Genomic DNA, 27,542 nt, shown 5'->3' with positions numbered 1-27,542 from the left:
CTGATTTTGTGTAGATAAAATGATACACTGCTCCCAAGATTTGACCAATCAAAAAACATTTTACTATTACCGACCGTGACCTCAAAAATATTAGACTAAATTTGATTGGGCTAAAGCAAGGAGTAGTCATCACGTGACACTGCGTCACACGGAATCCCTCGTTCACGACAGATTTCGCCGACTATGAGTTTATTTTTTAATGAAATCATAAAGTTTAGGCTAGTTTATTTAAAGAAAACATAAATTATGGCAGAAGTGTTCAACATGGAGTTACGGGAAGGTGGGGATGGCGAGGAGGAGCTCTCGGATGAGGAGTATCCGATAACAGAAGGGCCAACACAGGTCCGTAAAGGGAGATAACATACTGCGCATTTCACCATTTATCGAAACAAAGCCTCAAAAGCATTATTATGTTTAAAATACATCTTTTCGTACTGTCTAGTGTGTTGTCAAATAATATCAAATTAGCACATGTCATTTTTAATGTAAATTTTATCATGGTCTGTATTTATTTCGAGGGAAACTGAACAAGAAACCAAATGTCAAATTATCTGATCATGAAGTCAGCTGATCACAAGTGAAACCAATTCTGGGAGGGGGTTATAGTATTTTTTAGTCTGGTTGCACATTAAAACCAATGTGAAAGATTTTGGTTACAAAACTTGTATCAAGAATAAAAAGCCGTTATTTGCTTATTGTAATGCATAAATTTTTATTCAATGCAACTGGTTGATTTTATCAGGCGGGCTTTTTAATATGAAAAAGGCAAAGCCTCAAAGCGAGCTTGATTTACTTTTACCGTGAAATAGTATAAAGTAATCGTTCATTTTTATTTCACATTTTCCGTTTTGAAATTGTCATTCGTTATTTTATACACTGCTTCCGTTTATTCTGGTTCCCTGTTCAATTATGGTTCCAATTCACGAATTCGAAAACCTAGCTAAACGCCGTTTTCCGGTACTTTGTCTTTCTGTACATAGCTCTGGGGAATTCACCCAATGGAGTGTAATAGCGAACTCGATGTTTTCGGCCTTTTTTAAAATCAAATTGAAATAAAGTAATTATTTCTTTATAAGAAAATAATTAGATATCATTGTATGAATAATTCCATACAAAAAATAAAGTAAATACACAAATTTACGCAGAAAATAACCTTATTTATTACTACGTCTGTTTGAATTTTATTGATTTTCATTATAAACAATTTATTTTTTTGAATAATTTGCAATAGATATTAAAGGAATATTGATAACTTTCAAAAACATCAATTTTTTCACCTTAAACTGTTAAATAATGATAGAAAAATCGAAATATCACGTAACTGTGTTATGTACTTCATTTGATGTAATTCCCCAGAGCTAAAACGGTAACGTACCGGAAAACGGTGTTTAGCTAGGTTTTCGAAAAGGTCAATATAAGTGCGCAAGACACCATTCTATGCTTCCGTTTTCTATTGGAATACCTTGTTTTTTATCGTTATCTTTTAATTCCAAAAGTTGCGATGTGTCAATTTAGTACTTGGACGAAAGTTTTCAAAACCATCACTATCTAGCAGGTACTTGTGTTACTGTAAAGCTCACTTTGCAAGCAGGCCCTTTGGTCCAGCTCTTCGAGCTGCTATTATGTATAAATGACAGTGGCCCGACATCTTTGTAATATCAACTTGTAAAATTGATCGGTCTTGCAGTCAAAATGTTGAGACTTATAGGGGAGGCTGCATGCATATCATTATTTGTTATAAATTGTACTGATATAGTAAGGACATTCAAATTTTCTTTATTGTTGACAATGCAGAATAACAGAATGACTATGTTATGTACATGTAGGTGAATATGTTTATTATGAAAACTTATTTTGTAAGTTCCACTGTTCGAAGAATAAGAAAAGCAAAGTGTTGTACTCAACCCAGAATCAGCATCACATTTCAGTGTTTTTGAGAGCATAAATATCTTTATCATGGATTTTGACAGAATTATGGCTCTTTTTGAACTTAAAAATTATACATTATCTATGCTCAAGAACTGAGAATAATTGAGCCTGATATCCTTGATTTCCCCACGCTGGCAGGAAGGGGAAGTGGGCCCTTCCTATTTGGGGAAATAATAAAATATATTTTAAAAATGGGGAAGAGAATACATGCACTCCTAGCAATAATCCTTACTATTTCTATCCAAGCTTGTCTGATTGCTACCTTATGCTAGTAATTGAGAAGGCAAGGAGGTCAGTCATTACATGTCAAACATTTTATCTCTAATTATTAGAATTTAGAGGCTAAGAATAATTGTAACATAATGGTGTGATTTGTATTTTGTGTATAGGAAATAAACTCAGATTTTCGGTAAATACAGTACTTTGTTAGAATGGCATCCTCGAAATAATATGTGTCATGTTAATGTAGCATTTTTGAATGATTTGCATTTCAGTTGAGGAGGGATTTGTCGAGAGCAAATGATCCCATGTAAGTACTAGATTTGTCCTAGTTGTACATTAATTATAATTTCTTATAAAAAGTTCATTTAGTCAGGGCTTCCGTTAACGGGCGTACGGCCGTAAATTACGCCCGAAAATCGTATCTGTACGCCGAAAATTAAGATCAATGACGTACCGCTGACTTCCAAAAATTTAGGAATACGGCGAAAATCGTAAGCCGTGACGTACGCCACGACCATTTTCCTAAATTAGTTATTGCACCCCATTTCGACTTTGACATTTGAAATATTTTTTAAAAAATTGGTGATATGTCTGTGAAGTATACAGTAAAGAGCAAGGGGAGTAAGCTCTATACTGTTTTGCTTACTAACTCTTGATTTGCCCATAATTGAAAGCTGTACAAGCCTATTTTATTACGTCTGACGTCAGGAGGCTAAATAGAGAAAAAAGGTCTTTATATTGATATCTGCAGAACTCTTTTATCCATCATCCTCAACAGTATTCTTTGTATAAAAAATTTAGTCACAGACTTATTGTATCGCCTACAATTCCATTGATGTAGTTTGAAGTTCTTATCTTTTGTAAACTTGTACTTTATATTCTAGTGAAGAGGGAATGGAGACCTTAGAGTTAACAGAAAGTACAGTAAATCCTGGACGATCCAAAGTTAGCACATATGATTTTGAGCTCTTAAAAGTTCTTGGAAAAGGAGGATATGGCAAGGTAACTTTTGATGATAGAAGTGAGGCTCGGCGGTTTTCATTATTATAAGATTAACATACCATCGATCAAAATGCTGTTAATATTGGTTGTATTTTCAGCCTGTTTATTAAAATAACACTTTTGACCTTGAGCAAAGTCAGTTGTTTCTATTAGCACATCTGTTGCCTCAGCTAAACATTAAAACCGTTGAGGCTGTATGCAAGAGGTGCTGGTCACATTGATCCTATGCAAGAGTGACTTACCCCTTCATTTGATGAGTTTGATTCAGGAAAGAAACACTTCATTACTTCAACTGCTAACTTTTTGAATGGGTAGAAACTACCTGTATGCCAACATTGCTTTGTATATAATTTAAGGGCTACTTTCATCTTTTACCATTTCTTAAGCAGGAACATTGTCAAATGGCAAGCTTTTGGTTCTTAAATTGTAGTTTTAAACATTAACAAGTGTAAGAAAGAATTAAGGTTCTTGAGTCTTACATGTTCCTGCGAAAGACATCAGTGACTGTCACTGTGTGGTGCACAAGATCTGTTTTATAATAAAAATAGTGTAAATTCTATTGAAGATCCATTTTAATAAAAAAATGCACAAATTCTTGTTATTTATGATGAGTACATTGTATAAATTGTTTTTCCTGGACAAGTACATGAACTCTAAAATTTTTTTAGAGGCAATTGATAGAAGTTGGCCACTTGTTGAGGAATTGGTCATTATTGGTACGTAATCCAGGAATGCCTTTTAGGTGGATTGACTGTGAGGTATGACCAAAAAATATGTGATAAAATTGGTGTAAAAGCCAGAAAAGAAAACAAATAAACTTGAGCATTGATCTCCTTCGTCTTCTGTATTTCAGGTTTTCCAAGTGCGAAAAGTCGCTGGACAAGGGAAAGGGAAAATATTTGCCATGAAGGTTTTGAAAAAGGTACCATGATATAGATACACCTATTGTTTCATTTTTATGATAATTACAAACTAAATTTATCATAATTATTATTATCTAGATATATTTATGAACGTTCAAAATGTATATAAAATAATGTGCATATGTATATCTATGCTTTTCTGTATCAGTATAGTTTTAATGTCGTCACATGCCCTTGACTGGGTAGGTGTGACTTATAACTTTATTTACTGATTCAATAATTTAATTAATATATCTTCCAATAATTTGAGAAAAAAGGAGACTTTGGAGTATGGTTCTACAGTTATGTGAAATCATACTTGTAACAATAAATATAGATGTACAAGTGGAATTTTCACCCCTGATGAAGAGTCTTGTTTTGAAAGGTAGCCATCTTTATCCATGAACCTTTACTCATCATTCTATTTGTTTAAAATTTTACCCATGAACCTTTGCTTATCCATTTCTTTATTTAATATCTTGCCCATGAACCTTTGCTCATCGTTTTCTTTATAAAAATTTTACCATTGATGATGAGCATTTGCTCGTCAAAAAAACTTATTCCCATGAACCTTTGCTCATCCTTCACTTTATTAAAAACTTTGTCAGGATGGTTAAGACATATTTATTACCTGTTTTCATGTTTTATGTACGTAAATCATATATTATTTCAATTACAGGCCACAATAGCTAGAAATGCCAAAGACACAGCTCACACTAAAGCAGAAAGAAATATTCTAGAATGTGTAAAGGTATATACATGTGTGTTTTTATTGTTTTGTCATAATTATCATCACACTTATAAATTTGGGTACATTTTATTTTTAAAACAATAGAAACATGTTCACAGAAGGGAAATAACCAATTATTTGAAAATAAATCACTAGAAAATAGCTTTTAAATAAAATACAAGAAAAGATATGAATAAAAAATTTAAAAAATGTCACACAATTCATGAATATAGCTATGAAATAAAGATACTAAAAATAGCTTAGTGATAAAATGCAAAGAACAGCTATGAAATATGAAAACAATAGCTATGAAGTATATTAAAAATTGCTATTAAATGTAATACAAGAAATTAACTATGAAATAAATGTAATGTATAATATTTTTTGCAGCATCCATTCATAGTAGATCTGATATATGCATTTCAAACGGGTGGTAAATTATACCTGATACTAGAGTACCTGCCTGGTGGGGAATTATTTATGCAGCTCGAACGAGAAGGAATCTTCATGGAAGATACAGCTTGGTAAGTCAATACTGTCACAGTACTGAACTGTTGACTTATTAGGTAGTGTATTTATAAGCAGTCGGATAGCTCAATTAGTAGAGCCGTGGTACGGTATTTCCCAAGTTCGAGTCCCGGTCAGGCTGAATATTTTTTCACCCTGTGAAAGATATATGTATATACAAATGTTCTGTATAAATGCTGGATGTAGAATGTATGTTTTCATATTCTGTGTTGAAAAAAATGAGACTGTTTAGTGATGACTTTAGAGGATATTTTAAAGGCAATTGGGCTTATTTTAATACTTTTATCATCATATTTCTACATTGTTCCTATTGTATTATCAGCTTTTTTTAATCATAGTTTGACACATCAAAGATTGTTGAAGTTGGTTAAAAGTGTCATCCATTCTAAATTATTACTGTATTTGTTCACATTTACTTGATAATATGGCCACTGTAAGCTATTCTGTTAAGGCTTGTTTATTGATGCTTTTTATAGAATGGAAATGCTTTTGTCTATGTAACTCTTCTACTTGTAACATATTTCAGTTATGATTGAAAAAAATTCTAAATTCACTATCAATAACATACTTTTAACAATGCTGTCTCTTTCAAGAAGTTCAATTGTGTTTATATTATTTTATTGCTACAATTTTTTGTTTCTACAATTTCAGTTTCTACTTATCAGAAATAACTTTAGCCATAGAGCACTTACACCATGCATGGTATATTTTTACAGGGATTTTAAAACCAGAAAATTATTACTTGACCTTCGGGTAAGTTAAGAGCCTTTCCTTTGAAAATACTTTTGAAAACACATTTTTTAATAATTTTTGGGCCTTTGAATTTTGGGAAAAACTTTTTTAAAAAGGGGTTTAAAACAAATTTTTTTTTTTTAAAAAGAAAAAAACATGAAAAATATTTTCCCTTTTCAATTTCCATACTTTCTACCCATTGTTTTTAATTAACTTGAAATGGGGTGAATTCAAAAATGGGTTTTGGTTTGCCGGGGGTTGTTTTTGCCCAAATATATTAGTCATGTTAAGTGAACAAAAATAATACTCCACTAAGTTAGTAAGTATGCAAGTTAACATGTTTATAAAATGTTAGGTGTCTGTCTCAAAGTGACTTATGTTAATAAAATTATTTAGCAAGGTAGTTGATGGGGGCTAATGGGTCTACCTGAGTGTTATATAGCTATATTTAAATGATGCAGAGAGAGGCATCGTGTGCCATCCTCTACATGCAAAATGACTGTCACCATATGACCTTAACAGTTTTGATGCTATATCTATCAAAAAGAAAGTAAAGGCTTTTAAATGTAACAAATGGAACAGAGGTAAATGTGATACATGTATAAGCATTAATATATCAGTGTGAATGTTTTTTCAGGTCATGTAAAGCTGACAGATTTTGGATTATGTAAGGAATCCATCAATGAAGGCGCAGTCACTCACACATTTTGCGGGACCATTGAATATATGTAAGTTATTTTAGATCGCATCCTTCAAAATATTTTGTACATTAATTTACAAGTTCTTTTGGGCCGCTTTTTATAGCTGCCATCTTCATTCCTCTAGTGACAGTCACACTAAAATGTTTTAAATATGATCACTTAATTGAATATTGATTGAAAATACAAGGTGTCATTATAGATAACGAATATCCGTAACTGAATTCCATTTTCTTTTAGTATGATTGTTATAAGGCTTGCCTGTTTTGTTTTTGGGCAGATGTAATTTTGTTTTAGGACAATTGTTGTAATGTTTACCTATTTTGATTTAGGGCAATTGTCATGTTTCCCTTCTTTTGTTTTAGGGCACCAGAAATTTTGACCAGAACGGGACATGGTAAAAGCAGTGGATTGGTGAGCTTAGGTGCTCTCATGTATGACATGTTGACTGGAGCTGTAAGTTTTAGTTTTAAAGGTTAACTAATCTAAGAATTAGATAAGCTATCCTACTCACCATTATGTTGGCATCTTCTCAGCATCATACTTTTGGCTCTCCTTTTTATACCATTCCATTTTTTTTTCATTTAACCAATTGAGGTATAACTATGAATCTTGAAATACTGTATTATGACCATCACGTGCACATGTAGGCAAGAGTACAGGCAAACTTGTGCCTACCACAGGCCTAAATAAGCCTCTTGTTCTAGTTATCACTGGAAATTTAAAGGAGAATGTTTTGAAATTTTTGTTGCTTTTTCTTTTTCAGCCACCATTCACTGGAGAAATAGAAAGAAAACTATAGATAAGGTATGTTGAAAAATATTCAAAGCTTTCAATTTATTGCCCTTTTGAGATAGGTTATATGTCAGAGGAAGATAGCATTTCTACCAAAAAACATTAATATGTGTGAATAGATGTCAGTATTGTATTTGAACACTTGAAAATATATAAATGAAACGTCAAAAGGTCTATGACACCAGTCAGCTGAACAACAGTTTTTTGGAGCCCATGACATTATCTGTCCCCAAATAATGTCCTTGCCCTTGCCCCTGCAGGGATGTAGGCATATAAATTAGTTTTTGTCTGCTATAAAACGGGTCTAGCTTAAAATAAAAAAACAATTGGGCTGAGTGATTAAGGTCGTAGACTTCAAACCACTTGCCCTTCACTGCTGTGGGATCCATTTCCATCAGGGACTTGGAGTCATCATGTGAGAAAAGCTATCCAGCTAGCTTACAGAACATTGGTGGTTCTACTCAGGTGCCCAGACACATGGATAGGCTCCTGAGGTCTTCCTCCATCAGTTAGGCTGGAAAAAAAGTCATAGTTATGACATCTACTATGTTGGTGCGACATAAAATTCAACAAAAAAAAAGAACCAATAAGATTTCTTATTTACGCTTTCTCAATCTTATAATTACATGTTTCAGGTTTTAAAAGCCAAGCTTAGTTTACCTCCATATTTAACAAATGAAGCTCGGGGACTAATTAAAAGGGTAAGTATTAAATGAAATTATAATACTTTGATTGTACAGTATTCTGAACCTCATTTTACTTGATGAAAAGAACAAGAGTTATGTTGAAATATTTTCTTAATGTTTTGTGACTGTTTGGTTAAGGTCTCAGCTTTAAATCATTTGCCCCTCACTACTGTGGGTTGGAATCCTGTTGTGTAGTTTGCTTTGTTTCATGAGAGGAAGCTGTTCGGCCAGCATACGGACGGTCTTCTTTTGGTGTCCTGATGTTTGAAATAATGCTTTTGAGGCACCAAACGTCCTATTCGACCAGTAAAGCTGGAAAGTCACCAGATGATGACTGTACCAGTGTTTATGTAACTTTAAATCTAACAAAACTTATTATGCCCATTCAGCATAACTGCTTTTTACTTAATTACAGTAAAATCCGATAAGCTTCAGGCTGCCTGGACCTTGAAAAATATATTAAAAATTTTGCTAAATTTGCAAAATTACAATTTTTGCACAAAAAATCTTCTTGCATATAAATTTAACAGAGCTGAAAGTAGAAATTTGTTAATAATTTTAACTCTTAAATTAATTTGAAATGTTGATTTGATGAAATTTTGACCTTTGGGGAAAATAGATGAATTGCTTTATTTGTACTTTTAATACAATATTGTCTTTTGTACTGTACAATGCCATTTCATATGTAACTTCATAAAAGTAGACATTTTATCAAAATTATTGTTCAGGAATGATATGAATTCTATTGCAGTTATTACGCAAAAATCCACAAGAAAGATTAGGTGGTGGAAAAGATGATGCAAATCCTATTAAAGTGAGTAAAATAAATGTTATTTACAAAAGATGATGTCATTACTAGCTTGGCTTATTGTTTAATTGTTGGCTTTCCTTCTCACCATGGCTTGGATGTTGCCGTAGCATTACAGATTTTGCAAGCAACTTTTGTATCTTAACATCTTGTGTTCAATTTTTATCCCCCCGCCGATGGAATCTGTCCGTCCGTCCGAATTTCGTTTCCGGAGTAGTTCTCTGCAACTACTGGCTGGAATTCAACGAAACTTTATGGGAATCATCAATATCAAGAGGAGATGCGCATATCGTCAGCTTGTTCCGGTCAGACCCTTTAACTCAGAGTTATGGCCCTTGATAAGTTATGTAAAATGCATATAGAGTAAAATTTTGTTTCCGGAGTAGTTCTCTGCAACTACTGGCTGGAATTCAACGAAACTTTAGGGGAATCATCAATATCAAGAGGAGATGCGCATATCGTCAGCTTGTTCCAGTCAGACCCTTTAACTCAGAGTTATGGCCCTTGATAAGTTATGTAAAATGCATATAGAGTAAAATTTTGTTTCCGGTGTAGTTCTCTGCAACTACTGGCTGGAATTCAACGAAACTTTAGGGGAATCATCAATATCAAGAGGAGATGCGCATATCGTCAGCTTGTTCCGGTCAGACCCTTTAACTCAGAGTTATGGCCCTTGATAAGTTATGTAAAATGCATATAGAGTAAAAATTTTGTTTCCGGTGTAGTTCTCTGCAACTACTGGCTGGAATTCAACGAAACTTTAGGGGAATCATCAATATCAAGAGGAGATACGCATATCGTCAGCTTGTTCCGGTCAGACCCTTTAACTCAGAGTTATGGCCCTTGATAAGTTATGTAAAATGCATATAGAGTAAAATTTTGTTTCCGGAGTAGTTCTCTGCAACTACTGGCTGGAATTCAACGAAACTTTAGGGGAATCATCAATATCAAGAGGAGATGCGCATATTGTCAGCTTGTTCCGGTCAGACCTTTTAACTCAGAGTTATGGCCCTTGATAAGTTATGTAAAATGCATATAGAGTAAAATTTTGTTTCCGGTGTAGTTCTCTGCAACTACTGGCTGGAATTCAACGAAACTTTAGGGAATCATCAATATCAAGAGGAGATGCGCATATCGTCAGCTTGTTCTGGTCAGACCCTTTAACTCAGAGTTATGGCCCTTGATAAGTTATGTAAAATGCATATAGAGTAAAATTTTGTTTCCGGAGTAGTTCTCTGCAACTACTGGCTGAATTCAACGAAACTTTATGGGAATCATCAATATCAAGAGGAGATACGCTTGGCTTGTTTTGGTCAACCTTTTTTAACTAATTTTTCCTTGATAAAATTAAACATATAAGAAAATTTTGTTTCCGTGACTCGCAATATGGCTGAATTTAAAAACTTTAGGGTAAATATCAAATAAAAAGGAAATGCCAAAATATCAACGGTTGTTTCCCAGAACTTTTTTCAGGTTTGGCCCTTGAAATTGAAAGAATATCATTTGGATTAAAAATTGTTTTGTTTAAAACTCTAATAGGCTGGAAATTCAAAGAAATTTAGGGTCATCAAAATAAGAAAATGGGATATCTGGTTGGGTTTTGGTTTGACACTTTTTTAGGTTATGGCCTTGATTATTTTATATGCATTAAAGTAAAATGTTTCCCGGATATTTTCGAATTTTGGTGGAATTAAAAGAAACTTTATGGGAACTAAGAGGAGATTTGCATATAGTCGCCTTGTTCCAGTCAGATACTTATAACTCAGATTTATGGCCCTTGATTAGTTATGTAGTATATGCATACATCTCATTGGCATTTCCAGATTTTACTATTTAACACAAAGTTATGGCCCTGTTATTGCCCCTAAATATTTATCAAGTACAAAGAATATTACTGTTTATGCCATGATTAATATATAAATAAAGCCTTATGTCTTCAGTTGTTGTGTTAATAATAACCAGTACTCGGCGGGGGATAAAAATTCAACGAATTTGCTTTGTTAAACAACTTAAAGGATTTATTGTAAACTACTGAAAGTGTTCTTTGTTTAAATGCTGAAGGTGTTTCCTTGAAATTCACAATATCTTCTAGATCATAATTCTTTTAACTGAATCAGAATTAAAACAAACATAAATGCAGATATTTTGATTGTTTTCTTTAAGAAATAATATAAACAAAAATTCCAGATACAGGTTATTGTTTAATACTTCAAATAATTCATGGGTAAGATGATATCAGCAAATAGTTAATCAAATAAAATAATGCAAATTATTGCACACAATAGTGCACATGTATAGTCATGAAACTGTCCTTTTACCAGTCTGCCTTTTACTTCCTTGTAATGTGCAATGTTCAAAATATGCAATTTGTTATTCATTACATTGTTTGATGTAAACGCAATCATAATTATTGTCAATGATTAACCACAAGAAACATCATAGGCTGTAACATATGTATATATACATGCTAATAAATCCTGGAGTATACACTGTTTAATGTTACACAATCTTTGCTTTAGTGACATTCAGGACCAATATGAGTAACCCCATATAAAAATCATATAATCATTGAAATTGAAAGTAAAAATGATACAACACTGTGTTATTAATTGTTAACGTAATTAATTGTTAACGTAATTAATTGTTAGCATAATTAAAATTGCACCTTTTGGCATACCACAAATAATTATATCTGTAAGTGTGCGAGTGTGATATATTTGTTTTACATTTTCAGGCTCATGCTTTTTTCCGACAAATCAACTGGAATGACCTCATTCATAGAAGAGTTGAACCACCATTTAAACCTTCATTAGTAAGTTTAGACCTTCATTAATATGTTTAAACTTCATTTGCCAGTTTTTAACTGACATGAAAAAGTTTAATCCTTTAATGAAATGTTAGATAGTAAGTTTACTTCTAAAGCTTATGAGTATTGCTAACATGGGTGATGTGATTATAGTTTTAGTGTAATCTGCTGTAAGTGATGCTCAATTTGTGTATTTCACATCCTTTGTCGTGCTTCACTCCAATTTCAACACAGGTTTGGGCATAACTTGACAGCTAGTCCAAATGACTGTATTTCCTGGATAACTAACCAGTAATTACAAATTTCTCTGTAAGTGGCCGACTACTCATTATGAATTATATCTTAATCTGCTTTATAAAACGTATGACCATTAGACTTGATGTTTGAGATCATTAGTCATTGAGGTAACAACTATCAAAACCTTAATATTCTAGACGTTTGATTAGATCTCCGTGAAACTTTGTCAGCATGTTTGTTTCGCTCAGTATGTTCCCTTTATTGATTTTAAGTTCATTGACATTTTAATTATGTAGTATTAATTAGTATTAGATACAACTATGTTATTATTACAGACAAATGATGAAGATGTTAGTCAATTTGACACAAAGTTTACCAAACAGACACCTGTTGATTCTCCAGATGAAAACGTTCTCAGTGAAAGTCAGAATGTAGTTTTCCAGGTAAGTTTATATAATTTGGCTGTAAATTTTTTATGCATTAAATAAAAACTGAAAATAGGCAATTTTTCTCAAACAGCCTTACATTTTAAAGACATAGGTAAATAGCATGAGTTTTTTGTTTGTCGGGGTTTTTTTTAAAGAAAAGGTTGGTGAAATAAAATGCTGGTGTTTAGCAATGTCAATATTAGTAAATATTTTTTAAGCACAAAACAGTACCATCCTTCTTTTTTACATTCTTCAATTTCAGCTAACTAAAAACTGCTCATCTTACTTCTGTCTAAAATGATATTTCAGCAGTGGCGAAATTTGACAAATGTTGTGTTGCAAATAGATGATTAAGCTTAAAGATTCCTAGCTTAAAACATTATTTTTCCTATGTAGGTTTAATATATTGTTTAAACACAATTTGGCTTGTATTATATTTGTGTACAGGGTTTCTCTTATGTGGCGCCATCTGTTCTGGAGGATCTCAACAAGCCTTGGATAGAGGAGAAAAATATACGATCTCCACGTAAACATGGAAGTACATTCCGAGGACACTCAAGGTATGGTTAAGTTTGACATGTTTCTGAGAAAAAGTCGCTTTTAAACTTCACAGCCAATTTATAGCGTCATACTTGTAGGTCACTTTTTTGTGTCGCCTCTACGGAGTAGTGGCGACATATAGGGATCACTTCTCCGTCGTCTGTCTGTCCGTCTGTCTGTCTGTCCGTCCGTCACAAAACTTGTCCGGACTACTCCTCATAAACTACTGGTGCAATTTCATCCAAACTTTACAGGAATGATCAGTACCAAGTCTAGTTGTGCATATTGTCAGCATTTTCCGGTTCAATGATTTTTGTCAGAGTTATGGCCCTTTAATAATTTTTTATTTTAAAGTTTGTCCGGACTACTTCTCTTAAACCACTAATGCAATTTCAATGAAACTTTACAGGATTGATCTCTGGCTCAAGTCCTTGCGCATATTGCACGGGTTTTTCGGTTGAATGATTTTTGGCCGAGTTATGGCCCTTTGATAAAAAGGTATCTTATTCTGTGTGTTGCCAGATACACAAAAGCTTGTCCGGACTACTCCTCATAAACTACTAGTGCAATTTCATCCAAACTTTACAGGAATGATCAGTACCAAGTCTAAGTGTGCATATTGTCAGCATTTTCCAGTTCAATGATTTTTGTTTGAGTTATGGCCCTTTAATAATTTTTATTTTTAAAGTTTGTCCGGACTACTTCTCTTAAACCACTAATGCAATTTCAATGAAACTTTACAGGATTGATCTCTGGCTCAAGTCCTTGCGCATATTGCACGAGTTTTCGGGTTGAATGATTTTTGGCCGAGTTATGGCCCTTTGATAAAAAGGTGTTTTTTTTCTGTGTGTTGCCAGATACACAAAAGCTTGTCTGGACTACTCCTCATAAAGTACTGGTGCAATTTTATCCAAACTTTACAGGAATGATCAGTACCAAGTCTAGTTGTGCACTGTCCGTCTGTCTGTCTGTCCGTCTGTCACAAAATTTGTCCCAACATGAAATTGGCCATCATGAGGCGACACATGTGATTACTGATCGCTCTTGTTATACCTTTGACTTAAGATAAGATATTTCATAATTGATACCTTTTATGAACCTGGAAAATTCATGGTTTGTGGGTTTTCTTAAAAGTAATCTTTTGAAGGTCATTGGCTAAGACTTATTAATATTTCTTTATCCATGATTGAAGATATTAGTTTCGACAGTTAACCTTCTCAGAAATTTCATGAATAATTCAATTCCAAGAATATTTATCAGATAAAAGTCATTTCTTTTCTGTGAGTTTCGCTTATATAAGTATTACTGTTTAGTGAATTATTTAACTTTTTTACTACAATTATTGATACTGTAATTGAATACAAAAACCATTGTACTCTTTTGCCATTTTCTCACATGTGTATCTTATAAATAAACTTGCACAGCAAAATTAAGTAGTTTTTAGCTCGACTATTCGCAGAATAATCGAGCTAATGCAGTCACCCATTTGTCGGCGTCGGCGTCCCTGTGGTTAAGTTTTTGTATGTAAGCTGGTATCTCCATAACTACTGAAGGGAATGGATTGAAACTTCACACACTTGTTCTCTGTGATTATCTAAGATGATTGGCACAAGTCCCATAACTCTGATTTGCTTTTTTCATAATTATGCCCCTTTTTCGACTTAGAAATTCTTGGTTAAGTTTTTGTATGTAAGCTGGTATCTCCATAACTACTGAAGGGAATGGATTGAAACTTCACACACTTGTTCTCTGTGATTATCTAAGATGATTGGCACAAGTCCCATAACTCTGATTTGCTTTTTAACATAATTATGCCCCTTTTTCGACTTAGAAATTTTTGGTTAAGTTTTTGTATGTAAGCTGGTATCTCCATAACTACTGAAGGGAATGGATTGAAACTTCACACACTTGTTCTCTGTGATTATCTAAGATGATTGGCACAAGTCCCATAACTCTGATTTGCTTTTTTTCATAATTATGCCCCTTTTTTGACTTAGAAATTCTTGGTTAAGTTTTTGTATGTAAGCTGTTATCTCCATAACTACTGAAGGGAATTGATTGAAACTTCACACACTTGTTCTCTGTGATTATCTAAGATGATTGGCACAAGTCCCATAACTCTGATTTGCTTTTTTACATAATTATGCCCCTTTTTCGACTTAGAAATTCTTGGTTAAGTTTTTGTATGTAAGCTGGTATCTCCATAACTACTGAAGGGAATGGATTGAAACTTCACACACTTGTTCTCTGTGATTATCTAAGATGATTGGCACAAGTCCCATAACTCTGATTTGCTTTTTAACATAATTATGCCCCTTTTTCGACTTAGAAATTCTTGGTTAAGTTTTTGCATGTAAGCTGGTATCTCCATAACTACTGAAGGGAATGGATTGAAACTTCACACACTTGGTCTCTGTGATTATCTAAGATGATTGGTACAAGTCCCATAACTCTGATTTGCTTTTTTTGCATAATTATGCCCCTTTTCGACTCATGAATTCTTGGTAAAGTTTTTGCATGTAAGCTTGTCTCTCCATAACTACTGAAGGGAATGTATTGAAACTTGAAGAGTTTGTACCTTTTTGGACAATTTTATGTATTCATATAGGTAAGCATTATTATACTCAATGAAACACCCTTGTGACAAATTTTCGAATAGTCGAGCGTTACTGTCCTCCGACAGTTCTTGTTTTTTATGCCCCCACAAAGTGGGAGCATATAGTGTTGCACTTGTCCGTCTTTCCATTCAAGATTCCGTCTGTCCGTACATCCCGAAATCTTGTGAACGCAACTCCTCTTAAACCGGATGGCAGATTTTGCTTACACTTCCAGGGATGAACAACCTTAATGTGTAGATGGTAGTAAAGGAAGGAATTTTTGCTGCGACCAAATTTAACAGAATTATGGCCCTTTGTTGATTTTTTCACTATATACTATGTAGAAATTTTGTGAACGCAACTCCTCTTAAACCGGATGGCAGATTTTGCTAAAATTTCCAGGGATGAACAACCTTAATGTGTAGATGGTAGTAAAGGAAGGAATTTTCGCTGCGACCAAATTTAACAGAATTATGGCCCTTTGTTGATTTTTTCACTATATACTATGTAGAAATTTTGTGATAAACTGGATGGCAGATTTGCTTAAACTTCCAGGGATGAACAACCTTAATGTGTAGATGGTAGTAAAGAAAGGAATTTTTGCTGCGACCAAATTTAACAGAATTATGGCCCTTTGTTGATTTTTAGTTTTCAACTTGTGGCACATGTAGACCTAGAGTCATAAGATTGACAGAACAGTGGCGTGTGGGGGCATCCGTGTCCTTTGGACACATTTCTAGTTGAATTTGGCTGTTATAATTTTTGTGATTTTTATCTTGACTGTTCGAAGAATAGGGAGAGCATCGGCATGACACGTTGGTTCAGTTTTTATGTGTTGGTATCTCCAAAAGTATGAAAACATAATAGGAGGTCACAATCCAAGGCTCATAAATCTAACATAGATTTTGATAGAATTATTGCTCTTTTTGAACTTCGAAAATTATACATTATCCAGGCTTTTGTTACACTATCTAGCATTGAAAATAGTCGAGCATGTGTCCTTCCAACAGCTTTAGTCTGTGATAGAAATAAGACCTGTTATATGTTATGTGGAAATAAATTTAATCTCTTCAAGTTTGACAAAATGTCTTTAAAGGAACTTCACAGAGATTCAAAAGCCTAAAAAACATAAAACTTATAAATTCTCATGTAAATCAGCTGGGGCACTTAAAACAGTTAAGAGTAAGATGCAAAAGATGAATAAAAAAATATATTCAGAAATAAATTAAAAATCATAGTTTTTTGCTATTTTTATGCTATTTTTAGCACGATTTTCAAATTTTGATTGTATTTTGAAATAAGTATAATCACTCTGCCAAAGCAAAGTGAGCTAATAATCTGAAATTTTGCACGCAAGTTATTGATCTAGATCAACATTAGATTGAATATTAATCACGAAAAATTATTTTCTGTTCTGTCATGTCAAGAAACAACAGTGGAGTTCCTTTAAGCATTCAAATAGACTTACAATTTATTTCAGCAGTGATGAAGAAACTGTGATATCAGACTGTGCAGGCCTCACTATCACCCCAACAGTAGTTAATATACCCAAATCCCAACCAGTAGATATATTTCAAGCAGACTCCATGTTCTTTGCTGTTCCTGCACCTTTTATTTGACAGAAAGTTATTTTTAGAAACATTGGTTATTTTTAGAAATAGAGGTTATTTTTAGAATGGAACTTATTTTGAATTTGAAAGTTATAGTTTAAAAATCAAAGTTATTTTTTAAGACTTATGTTTTCATTTTAAGAAATTATTCAAGTTTGTATCTTTGAATGGAACTTATTTTTAAAATTGGAATTTTTATTTTAGAAATCAAAGTTATTTTTTGGAACTTGAGTTTTTAATTGAAGAAGTTATTCAAGTTTGTATATGAAAGTTGTATTCTGTTCAATTTTGTTCCTGTTTTATTTTGTTATCGAATTTTCTTCGATTTTTTAATTGTTAATACATGTTTGCATATTTAGCTTATAAATTCTGATTCAATGCTTGGCGTGTTTTTAGTTAATTCACTTGAATTGATGACTCTAAAACCTCTAAATAAGTAACCAGAAAAAAAAAGAAAACATAGCAAAAGTATTTGAAACCAAAACTGGGCCTATGCACAGAGGTATCATTAAGTTTTGCTGAATGGAATTATAAATGATAAAAGTAATAACAGAGTTGTGACTAATCTAGGGTTATTTACTTTTGAAAGCTTTATCTCAAGATAAAAATATATCTTATTTAATGAAGAAATCTTTATATTCTCCCAAATTTTAAAGATATCCTTGCTTTTTATTACAGTTTCTTTTTCAGCCTAACATATTTGTTCAAAAATAAGTGTTTACATGTTAATTTGTATTGTATAAAGCTATATATCTGCTGCGTGTAGTTAACAAAATTATTGTTTGAAGTTTGAAAAAGAATGTTGAAAGAAGATAATTTTATATTTTCTTAAGGGTGAATGCTATTTATATTAGATCATTGCCAAAGGGTCATAACTCTACTTTCAAAGAAGAGACAAAATATTTTTGTTCTGAAACATTTTACTTTTATTTATGAACACTTTTTATGTTTGTTAAATAATCGACATTTTGTTTAACAAGTTTTACCAGGAAATCGTCCGTCAGATTCTGGAAACTACATAAAATTTAACAAACTGTTTCATAATATATAGCTTTATACCTTTTTTTTTTTTAGAATTTTTATTTTTCAAACATAAATGATAATATAATATATGTTTCAGAACAAATTCATTTTCTTTTTTGAATTGTTAACAGAATCTTAACAAACACTTATTTTTGTCATTGATTAACAAAGAGACATGTAGATATTACACAGAAATCCTAACAACTCTCGCATGTTTTGATATTTCAGTCACAGTCCAATGGTAGATTTCGATATGCCTGGAGCATCTAACGGCGGTGCTGAGGGCGGGTACGAGGCGATGGATACATCGTCATCATCTAGTCTTCCTAAACGCTCCCAGTCCCCGGCTATAAGCACGAAACCACACAAGCAGAACGCCATGCCGATTAACCAGAGGCCCAAACATATACTATAAGAATGACATTAGGTTTTAATCTTTTAAATTAGTGTAAAAAACACAAACATTTTAGGTTTCTTATTGTTAAATGTCTCAGGAATATCTGGACAGAATATTATTTTTTTTGAACTGTTTCTTTATAATTGACAGTATGCATTAATATGGATGAATGTTTTGGATGTTTTATGAATTGGAAATAGAAATAGCTTCAGTAAGCATAAACAATATTAGAATTCAGTGTCAGTGGTTTTGGTATGGTTTATAGCAGTGTAGATGATACATTTATAACCATTAAAATGCTATGAACACAAATATTTAGATATTTGCAGTTCTGAAATATATTTGCAATAAATCCATACAGAAATCTGTACATTCTTCTTGAGGTATAAATCTTGTGTTGAAGCATGCAAGATTTTCATCAAAACTCAGAATAATGATAAAAAACGTAAAGTTTTCTTTCTTGAAATTTGTTGTTTTAGATGAAATGATTTAATTGGCAATGAAAAAGAAACATATCAGTTCTTTGAACAATGGCTTGTTGAATAGACTGCATGAATGTGTTGGTTTTATTGTATACATAAATTGTGTAAGTGGAATGTAAAATATGCTGAAATATCTGCTGGTGATATATGATTTAATTGAATCATGTTATGAATGAGATAGATTTTATTAATTTTTGTCCAGATAATCTTGAGACAGATTTTTAGTTATTATCAGAAATACTTTAGGTTTTATTAGTTGAAAAGTTTATCAATTTTTAGATTCATCAAATGAAAATTATTCAAAAAATTATTCTATTTTTAGATTTAATCTATCAAAATAATTCTATTTTTAGATTCACCTCTTGAAAAATTGTGCTATTTATAGATTGACCTGATGAAAGATCTATATTTAGATTCTAATAGAAAAAATGTCAATTTTATTATATCTCTTGAATATAATGGATATATAATTGAAGGTTTGATCTTGTAAGGTTCATGCTGTTAGTATTTTATCAGTTGATTATCATTTAGTTTTTAAGTTCCAAAGAATTTATTTTTAATTAAGGAATTAAAGTAAGTCAAAAATGAATATGGTGGAAGTTAAAGTATTTTTGATATGTCTATCATGTAATTTTTTTTAATTAGGTTTTAATTCAATTATTGCCCATGACTTGGGTCTGCAAAATAAAATGTTTTAAATTGCAAAATAAGTCCAAAACAATATATGTAATATATTGAAGCCTTGTGTATACACAAGATATATGTTGTAAAGGTTGTTTACACATAAAGATAATCTTTTTTTGCATAATATATCTGTACATATTGGTCAGATAAGGAAAAATTTTTTACTGACATTACACTATTGTAAAAAAGTGAATTTTAAGTAAGTACAGTGTTGGCATGAACCTTATTATTATTGTATATGTATTAAACTGTAAAATGTTTACTACATTGTTAATTCATCTTGTAAAAGAAAGTAAGTAATGTAATATAAGATGTTTTCTGTTGTTAAAACTTTTCTTGTGATAAAAGTGTAATAAATTGTTTTCTAAATTTTCTTAGAAAGTGCACCTGCACTTAATGGCTATTTGTAAACTGTAATTCCTATGATTTTTCAGGGCTCTATTTTGAATGCATGTGAATAAAAATATGAAATATATGTGACAATTACATTCAGTGCTTTAGTTGTTTTACAGAATCAGTGGTTAAAAATGTCTTGTATAAGGGAATTTAGTAGCTTATTATCAGCTTTGATAAGGCTAACAGGTTTTTTTTCTGCAATTTGTTTATATCAAATTGTTAATTATATAAGAAAACAGTCAATAAATAATAATGGAACAAACACTATAATTGTTACCTTAACCAATGACAAGGTAGGTAACTATTGCATGTGTAAAATGTTTTCCTCCCTCTTGTTACCTACCCTTACTTGTTTTATAGTAAATGTCAAATTGTGAATGGAATTTAGTGTTACAAAATCTTTGTCCTCTCAAATCACTTAAAATTTAGTAAAAATTAAAAATAAAATCAAAGAATTTCTACGTGCAGATTTTTATAAAAGCCAAATTAACTTTGTTTTTAGTGAAATGAAATTTAATTGCTTTCGAACGATCATATCATTTCCTTGCTTCCCATAACTTTACACTAATAGTGATTAAAATGTAACATGCAGTCCGATAAGGGTTCATTCTATCCTTTAATTATATTGATTGCCTGAATTTTTTATTTTGAAAGCAAAACCACCCAAAACACAAAATGGACTGTTCCAAATTGAAAGCAAGGAAAGTCCATTACACAAATTTAGGAGTGTCATGGTTAAAGACCACTAAATAAATTAGGCGTCCCAAGTCATGGGCTCTGTATCTATTGCATGCAATACTGTTTATACCTCAACATAGCTTCCTCTGCCTGTAAAGTTCTGTAAACAAATTAAAAATATTTTCAGGTTAAAACAAAAACTGGTAATGTGACAAGATCTTTCTCTGAATATATGAACATGTATTTTATTCAACTTGAATGACTTTGAGGTAATATATATATATATCACTAAAAATGTTAGGAAGTCAAGGGTCCTTGTCATGAGTTATGACAGTTATAAATGACAAAAAAAAAGAAAAAGATTTCGGTGACTTGAGGCCTAGGAGCCTCCTAGTCGGGAGTGGTAGAGGTTATTTTGGAATTCTTGCCTGTCACTGTTGTGGGATATAATTTCAACAGGGACTTTGGATTTTTCTAATGAGAGAGTCTTGCAGTTAGTTTGTGAACATTCTGTGGTTCTACTTGTATGCCAGTTTATGACTGAAACTATGTATCTAGGAGTACCTTAGGTCTTCTTGACCAGTTAAAGTGGTAAATTACCATATGATCTTAACTGTTTTGTAGTACCTTGAAGCCTAACCAGGCCTTTGGGAAAAATTGTTATATCTCAAATTATTTTGCCAACAATATAATTGAAAACTGTCATGAAATTTAGAAGAAAAATCTTCTTTAAAAACCACCTAACTTTAAAGACCATTGACTCGTTAAATGAAGGTTTATCTTATATTGTCATGTTTGTTTATAGTTGATATTTGTAGTATTTTACAGACAAAGGGAGATAACATTGTTGTCATGTTTTAGATAATGTACAAATCAACCCAATCTGTGATTTATGCCAACTTTAAAATGTTTACTGGTAGTTTGAATGATACAACTGTTAAAAGATACTTTTTAAGTGGCTTTGTAGAAAAATAAAGAGTTTTAAGACGTTGGAAAAAATATTAATCAGGCAGTGATGAAACAAAATGCCTTAAAGAAATTGAAGATAAAATTCTTAGCTGAACTCTTAGCTCTTTCTTGGCCAATGTGTTTTTTCTGAACACATGTCCCTAAAATACGTACTGTTATCATAGAATTTTAAAACCCAAGACTACAAATAGACTTTCCAACAATTGGCTGTTGGTTGACCAATTCAAAATTTTACATCTTAATAGCCCTAAAGTAAAAATTTATGTTTCTAAAAATGGAAGCTGGATAAATCCATATAAGAAATTAGAGATAATTTTAAAGTCAACTTTCTCGTCTTAATTTACATCATTTTTGACATATGAGATTATGGTTCTTTTCTTAAGTTTGAGATTTTTAAAAAAATAACTTTATTAACATTTTAAATGATGAAACAAAAACAAAAATTTACCAGTAAACATTTTAAAATTGTCAGTTTAAGATATAATTTTCTCAAGTATAATCATGTAAATTATTGATTTTTATCCTCAGTTGCGTTCAAATATGCTGTGTTGTCCCGTACAATATTCATGTGCATATATATAATGTGTGCCACTGTGTGTGTGAATGCTGATGAATGTTTAAATCTTACACATTATATGTGTAAATTAGTGTGTTTGCTTTACTATATGGATTATGTTTATTTTTGGAGAAATATATTGGGTATATTGATTGGACGAAACTATTTTACAGCATATAATATTATACTCAGACAAAATTTATACAGTTGTCCATTCTTAATATAATAATGTTTTTATTTTTGTGCTTGAATTAATTTAAAGGACAGTCTCTAATAAAATATTCATATGTATATATAAATTTATGTCTCAGAGATTTTCTGGCTCGTCTGATTGGGTAAAACAAGGCTCGTCTTATTTGGTAAAGTATTTACTCTTTTGAACGGAAGGTACACTTCATTAACAAAAAAATATAAATGGCCTCTTAAGATTAAAAGGGTTTTTATTTCAATGTCTTTCTTTTATTGGTCACTTCTTTGTAGATTTTTACGTAAACTGCTGGGAATGATTTCAAGGTTATCCTATTGAAAAGTTATGGAATTGTTTGTTGACTAATGTGCAAGTAAGTCACGAAAGTCAAAAAATAAGTTTGAAAGAAATGAAACTTTTATTAATATATTTTGGTCATATTCTACAAAGCTAAGATACTCAGAATTTGGCATTTTGCTTATTATACATAGATTTTGACCCTCAAGTCAAAATTGACCATTCTCTAAGGGTCAGCTTTTTTCATAGACTTTTATAACATATATAAAAACGTAATTGCATATGCCCCTGTGAAACTTTCACGACTAGGGTTTATATATATGTTACAATATGTATATAAATATGCATATTTGGTTCAAACTTTGAAACTTTGTAACTGTTTCACCCTTTACTGTGGTTAGCAAGGTTACACTATTGGGGCTTTTGTTTTCTAAAGCAAATCATGTGAAAAGACGGGACATGAAAAAAATGACAATGTTTTATTTAGTGATGGGTCTTTAATTATTTCTTGTAGGTGTGAGTTTTTATGTGTTCAGTGTGATGTTTTTATTATGTACATGTATATTGATTTTCACTTAGGGATTTTATTTCTTGTTAAGAATTATAATTATTTTTGTGATGATGAGTTTTACATATATACATATGGTTAACGGTTGATAACCAGTAAAACATATTTATTTCTGTGTGATTGTTTGAGAAATGGAATGTTATGTTTTAGGTCAGTTGATGACTTGTTTTTATGAGGACAGTTTTCGACTGTAGGCCTTTTCTACTAGTAATCCAATATATTTGTTAAATTTGGACAGTCTTATAAGATGGGTTGAATGTTATCCAACCTGTAGAAAGGTTGATTTTTAACAATCCAATATATAAGTAGGTTAAATTCAAAAATCTATGGTATGGGTTTAATTTTCAAAGAGTAAATATAAACAATCCAATATATAGATTAATTTTCAACAGTCCAATTTAAAGATTAATTTTTCAACAATCCAGTATATACATATAGTAAATTTCAACAATCCAATATATAGATTAATATTCAACAATCCAGTATATACATATAGTAAATATCAACAATCCAATATTTAGATTAATTTTCAACAACCCAATATATAGATTAATATTCAACAATCCAGTATATATAGTAAATATCAACAATCCAATGTATAGATTAATTTTCAACAACCCAGTATATAGATTAATATTCAACAATCCAGTATATACATATAGTAAATATCAACAATCCAATATATAGAGTAATTTTCAACAATCCATTATTCAGATTAATATTCAACAATCCAGTATATAAATATAGTAAATATCAACAATCCAATATATAGATTAATTTTCAACAACCCAGTATATAGATTAAATTTTCAACAATCCAATATATAAGTTACATTTCAACACTCCAATATAGAGGGTCAAGACAGTCCGATATTTCTAATAAATTTCAAGCTGGATTAAGGTAAATTGAACACAATATGCAAAGTACATGTATGTGGAATCGACTCATCAATTCTTTTTTTCCCGGGAATATCAGAAATGCATGATACCATGATTTGATAGTGGACTTGCTAGTTGAAAAGGTCGACAGTTTTGTATGAAGGACATACTGAGTGTATGTGGGTTTTTTGTTAATATAATGTAATATTTATTTTGTTGTTCGTATATTTAATTTGCTCATAATATGATCTTATTAAGTGTTTTCAATTAGAATAACTTGGTCTTGAGACTGCATTATGTTTTAACGTTCAGATTTATAGGGTAGTGTTAATGTATGGAAATTTTAGCCAGTCTTTTATAGAACTAAGATAATGTGATAATTTTATATATCAAACAAGGATATTATTTGATCTTTAATTAGTAATGGGGTGGTGGGGTTTGATAAAATTCTAGTTTATTTAACATACACATTAAGAAAGTGATTTAGATTACACTTTGTCGAGCAAATGTAATGTTTGGCTACATTTCAAATACCACTGGGCCAATATTAATGAAACTTGGCTGGAGTATTCCTTGCATGTATTCCATGTAGAACTCTGTTTGCCATGGCATAGGAAAGCAAAAAAAAACAACTTCCGTCAAGATTGTTTAAATTATGACCCCATGATCAAAATTAACTTCATATTAGAAGAGATTGTTTGTTTTTACGTACGTTTATGTACAAAAAAGTAAAAAGAATACTTTTTTCTAAAAGCACTTATTCATATTAAATTCAAATGTTTATGTATTCTGAATGGACTTCTACATGTGACTGGGGGGATTAAGGTCACTTAAGTCAAGGTCATTTGAGTCAAGGGTTACTTGGGCTGAAATTACATATTTTTACTTGAGTTACACCCGCATTTGCTTTAATATATGTTCACACAGGTGAGCAATACATGCTGCATGATGACCACCTTCTAGTTTATATTTTCATTTAAAAGTTATATTTTTCATCAGTAAGTTTCTCCCAATATTGGAGGAATAGCTGCTAAATTAGATGTGCTCTGCTATGACACATAATAAGTTTATGCATTTTGTCCTGTGGACATGTTTCTAATTTTATTTTTGCAGTATCTAAATTATTTTGGAAAAAAAATCAAATATAAATTTGATATAGTTTGATTTTGTATTGTTGTTCTTCTGTTTTAAATGAACACTTGTAAATACCCATTATGTTTATGTTTTAATTTCATTTCTAAATTTTGTGCGTATATAAAATTATAAGTGTAATGATTTGAAAATTATGTGTTCAAACAATGTTCAAAACATTACTTACTTCAACCTACCTTCGTACATTAGCTCCTTTTAATTAAGATCTAGATTTTTATTTAAATGAATTCTGATTTACTTGAAGTATTTAAGATATTATTTTGAGAAGAAAAAAAAATGCGTGAATGTTACTTAAAATAAATGAAATTTCATTGGATGATGTATTTTGTGTTGTTTCTTTTATAACCATATCAGATTTTTGGGAGAAAGGAATGTTTCAGATTTAAACAGGACTAAAAGAAATATATTGAATATTCAAAAGTAAATGTTCTTCATTGTGGGATGTGATACATATACTGTGACATCATTTCCGTCCGTGTAGGGCAAATTTTCACGTATTTTCGTGCTGAGAAATCAAAATTACGTTTCCCAAAAGTAGATTCTATTTTATATTGTAATTATAGTGATTTATACATGAAACATGTAGCTCTACATGGGAAGGGTTGGCTAAAATTAAAATTATGGAGTACAGAAAAGAAAATGGCTTTCCAAAGAGGTGTGTTATTTAAGTCATATCAACATAGAAAAATAGTAAAACTCTTGAAAAAAAAAAGAGAATGTTTTCCATTTCCTCCATAAGAAGAACTATATTTTCTACATTTATCATAGCAAATCTTGCTCAATATATTTACAATGCTGGTGCTCATAACTAGAAGAATGTACTGTAGTACCTTATTAAGACATTGCCTGCCTTTGCAAATTAGTTGGTCTTTGAAAATCCACTTGCATATACGATATTTTTCTAGCGAAATATAAAATATATTAAAAAAAAAATGATAAAAAAGTCGTTGTCAGATTTTCTTATCATTGCACAATAATGACTTTTTATGAGGGGCTTTTTATCCAAAGATAGTTCAAATAAGTATGTATGGTATATGTTTAAATGCAATGAATTTCCCTAAAATATTCTTGTGAAAAAAATCAGGTATTATTTTGATAAAATTCCACAATAAAGATTCTAAATGATCACCAAGATTTTACAAATTACATGTACATGTATAATAATATTTCACTTATTTTCTGGTTGTCTGACTTGAAATTCTGGTTACTGAAACTAGTCTAATAATTGTTTTTCTTGTCTTATAATTGTTTTCTTGTTATATAAAACTATAATTATTACAAGAGAAGAGTAACTTTGAACAAATTCAAAACACTGCGTAAACAATCTCATTTCAACCCACCGTCCGTATGTATTTAAGTTATTTTGATAATGCATATAAACATGACATTTTCGAACCGTAAATGATCTTTTTTGGCATATTATAAGACAAATTCGCAGAGCGTATACCTAAATTGTATACGTCTAAAATATATGCTTACACGTGAATTTTCGGCAAAAAGTCGATTTGTCTGATAATTCAATCACAGATCAAAATCAAATAAAGAGAGGAGGTGATGCAAGTTATCTATATAGACTTTACGAATCTTCAACACCCGAACAAAAGTCAAGAAGTGATAAAAGTCGCATATATGAGACGAAAATATCTGCTTTAACGCATTTAAGTCTTGCAACAGACTGATTTTATGTCTACTTGTTGATTATGATCCAAATGTTCAGAAAATTGTTCCCCTTTTAAGAATTGAACCAGTTGATTATTTATGCAATATCTATTTCCGAACAAAATAAAATAAAAATACAACAAGCACACTGATTAACACAGTAACAGATGTTTTCTTGTTTCATTTTACAACTTAACATCAGACAATTTGTTACCCTTCCGTAAAATTTAGAAGAATTTGTTTTATCAGTTTTATTAGTATTCCAACGAATTGTCTCTATAAATAAAATTCAATATTGGACGGAATACGAGAACGTGCTTTTAAACTGTACTATAATTTAATTAAGATGAAGATAAAACTAATGAA

The 27,542-nt window shown here is 31.3% G+C and overlaps 1 pseudogene; it reads left to right on the top strand.

Moving 5' to 3' along the window:
• The first annotated feature begins 115 nt into the window (after positions 1–115).
• On the top strand, positions 116–19,024 carry LOC132757838 (ribosomal protein S6 kinase beta-1-like; annotated as a pseudogene).
• Positions 19,025–27,542: the final 8,518 nt, after the last annotated feature.

Source organism: Ruditapes philippinarum, unplaced genomic scaffold, assembly GCF_026571515.1.
Source record: "Ruditapes philippinarum isolate M1 unplaced genomic scaffold, ASM2657151v2 ctg64_1_1_1_1, whole genome shotgun sequence".
NCBI classification, from domain to species: Eukaryota; Metazoa; Mollusca; class Bivalvia; order Venerida; family Veneridae; genus Ruditapes; species Ruditapes philippinarum.
Note: the sequence above shows the minus strand (reverse complement) of the source record. Positions and strands in the feature narration are given on the sequence as shown.